Raw genomic sequence first — 3,559 nt, forward strand, 5'->3', positions numbered from 1 at the left:
TGATCATTTGTATATCTTCTTTGGAGAAATATCTGTTCAAGTCTTCTGCCTATTTTTAAATTAGGCTGTTTGTCTTTTTGTTGCTAAGTTGAAGGATTTCTTTATATAGTCTGGATATTTAACCTTTATCAGATATGTGGATTCTAAATATTTTCTCCTGTTGTGTAGGTTGACTTTTCACTTTTATGATAAAGTACTTCGAGGCACAAAAGTTTTAAATTTTGATGAGTTCCATTTATCTATTTTTTCTTTTGTTGCTTGTGCGTTGGGTGTAAAGTCTAAGAATCCATTGCCCAACACAAGATGCTTCCCTACTTTTTTTCTAGGAGTTTGATAGTTCTGGATCTTATATTGAGGGCTTTGATTCATTTTGAGTTAAGTTTCATATAATTAATTACATGATGCACAAGGTATATTAGAGACCAGAGAAAGCATAGCAAGAGACCTAGAGGATGTAACAAGAGAAGTGCAGATTATTAAACAGAAATAAAGAAAGAGATAAAACCAACTGTGGGAAAGCATAATTATTGAAGAAAGGGATAGACCATCCAATAGATACATATTTTGTGTAATCAAAGAAGAAAGTTACAAATGGACCAAAAAATGTAAAAATGTTATTCAATACTTCTGTTCATGGTAGGTGAAGTAGCTTGGGGCATACCAACACTCCCGCTGAGGACATCAAGAAAATCCATATAAAATATAAAATAATTTATTTGAAGGTGTTATACTCCTACCAAAATCATGAGGACAGGAGGAGCTAAGATTCTAGAGAAAATAGAAATATAGAGTGATTAACAATCAAGGACTTTAAAAGAAGTATAAGTACATTAAAGAAAATATATTAAAAAGATGGAAAATTTCACTAGAGAAATATAATCTTATAAAAGTATCAAATGGATATTCTAGAACCATTAAATACAGTTTCTTAGGGCATCTGTAACAAAATAACACAAACAGGGTGGTTTAAAACAGAAGAAATGTACTGTTTCACAGACCTGGTGTCATAGTCTGGATTAAGATGCAGGCAGGGTTATGCTTCCTCTGAAGTCTGTGGGTTCTGGTGGTCACTTGCTGGTCATCTATGGTGTTCTTTGGCTTGTGGCATGACTCAGTCTCTGCCTCCTACACATGGCTGTTTTCTTTCTGCCTGTATCTGTGTCCAAATGTCCTTTCTTTATAAGAACACCAGTCATATTGGATTAGGGCCCACCTTACTCATTTGGTCTCATCTTAACTAATAACACCTGAAAGATCTTATTTCCAAATATGAGCCCATTCATGAGACCAGGTGTTTGGACTTGAACTTTCTGGGGGACACAGTCAATCCATAACATACAGTATACCTGAAAGTCAGAATTCAATATATTTGTCTAATTGCAGACTGGACATGGAATTCACAGGATGAAAGAAATTAAGATGAATTCATAGAAAATACTGAAGCATTTAGAGAAAAAACAATGAAAAATGCAGAAAAAGCAGGTGAGACACACTGAAAATGCCCACAGTAAGTAACTGAAATTCAAGAAGGAGAGCAGAGAGAGACAAGGATGAAGCAACATTTGATGAGATAGCAAGAATTCTTCAAAACTGAGAAAAGATAGTAGCTTAAGAAACTCTAGATTTCCTTAGGGGTGGGACCTATTGAATGGCCTTGTGAGGAGCTTGGCAGTGCCTCTGCCCAGTGAAACAACTGTTTAGCTGGTGAAAATTATAACATAACCATCAAATCTCTGGAAATTGTCCAAAGGATGTTCAGCAAATGGAGAAACATTTATTCAAGAAAGATCTACTAAATCATGGTGAGAATAGTGCGAGTCTGACATTTGAGTCACTGCATTCTCCTAACTTCCCTCCAGCTGAGTGTGACAGAAGAGCTGCTCTGAGTGGATATAACAAAAGGAGATAGAATCCCTCACACCCAAGCTCCCAGTCTAGACACACAGATTCACCCCGAGGAGGGGTACATAGGTCTTTGGCGTTTCTCACCCACCAGCCGCTCTGTGTTGGAGAAGCTCTATTCCAGGCAAATGTGGACAAGTGAATGGAGGCTTATTTTCCTCACCCAGCCCACACTCAAGTGGTGGAAGATCTACCCCAGGCAGAGCAGGACAAGAATACTGAACCCTAATTGTTTCCAGACCAGTTCACACACAGGGTGGGGATTCGACACTGTGAGGAGCAAGTTGAGAAGTCTAGAGGCTACCATCCCCACCCAGCACCCACTCAGCACCCCACTCAGCACCCCACCCAGCACCCCACCCAGCACCCCACTCAGCACCCACTCAGCACCCACCCAGCACCCCACTCAGCACCCCACTCAGCACCCCACCCAGCACCCCACACAGCACCCACTCAGCACCCCACTCAGCACCCACTCAGCACCCCACCCAGCACCTCACCCAGCACCCCACTCAGCACCCCACCCAGCACCCCACCCAGCACCCCACTCAGCACCCCACCCAGCACCCACTCAGCACCCACTCAGCACCCCACTCAGCACCCACTCAGCACCCACTCAGCACCCCACCCAGCACCCACTCAGCACCCCACCCAGCACCCACTCAGCACCCCACTCAGCACCCCACTCAGCACCCACTCAGCACCCCACTCAGCACCCCACCCAGCACCCCACTCAGCACCCCACTCAGCACCCACCCAGCACCCCACCCAGCACCCCACTCAGCACCCACCCAACACCCCACCCAGCACCCCACTCAGCACCCCACCCAGCACCCCACCCAGCACCCCATTCAGCACCCACTCAGCACCCACTCAGCACCCCACTCAGCACCCACTCAGCACCCCACTCAGCACCCCACCCAGCACCCCACTCAGCACCCCACCCAGCACCCCACCCAGCACCCCACCCAGCACCCCACTCAGCACCCCACCCAGCACCCCACCCAGCACCCCACTCAGCACCCACCCAGCACCCCACTCAGCACCCCACTCAGCACCCCACCCAGCACCCCACTCAGCACCCCACCCAGCACCCCACCCAGCACCCACCCAGCACCCCACTCAGCACCCCACCCAGCACCCCACCCAGCACCCACCCAGCACCCCACCCAGCACCCCACCCAGCACCCCACTCAGCACCCACCCAGCACCCCACTCAGCACCCCACTCAGCACCCCCCCAGCACCCCACTCAGCACCCCACTCAGCACCCCACCCAGCACCCCACTCAGCACCCCACCCAGCACCCCACCCAGCACCCCACTCAGCACCCACCCAGCACCCCACTCAGCACCCCACCCAGCACCCCACCCAGCACCCCACCCAGCACCCCACTCAGCACCCACCCAGCACCCCACCCAGCACCCCACTCAGCACCCCACCCAGCACCCCACCCAGCACCCCACCCAGCACCCCACTCAGCACCCACCCAGCACCCCACCCAGCACCCCACTCAGCACCCACCCAACACCCCACCCAGCACCCCACTCAGCACCCACCCAGCACCCCACCCAGCACCCCACCCAGCACCCCACCCAGCACCCCACTCAGCACCCACCCAGCACCCCACTCAGCACCCCACTCAGCACCCCACCCAG

Source organism: Choloepus didactylus, chromosome 4 (genome assembly GCF_015220235.1).
Source record: "Choloepus didactylus isolate mChoDid1 chromosome 4, mChoDid1.pri, whole genome shotgun sequence".
In the NCBI taxonomy this organism is placed as follows: domain Eukaryota; kingdom Metazoa; phylum Chordata; class Mammalia; order Pilosa; family Megalonychidae; genus Choloepus; species Choloepus didactylus.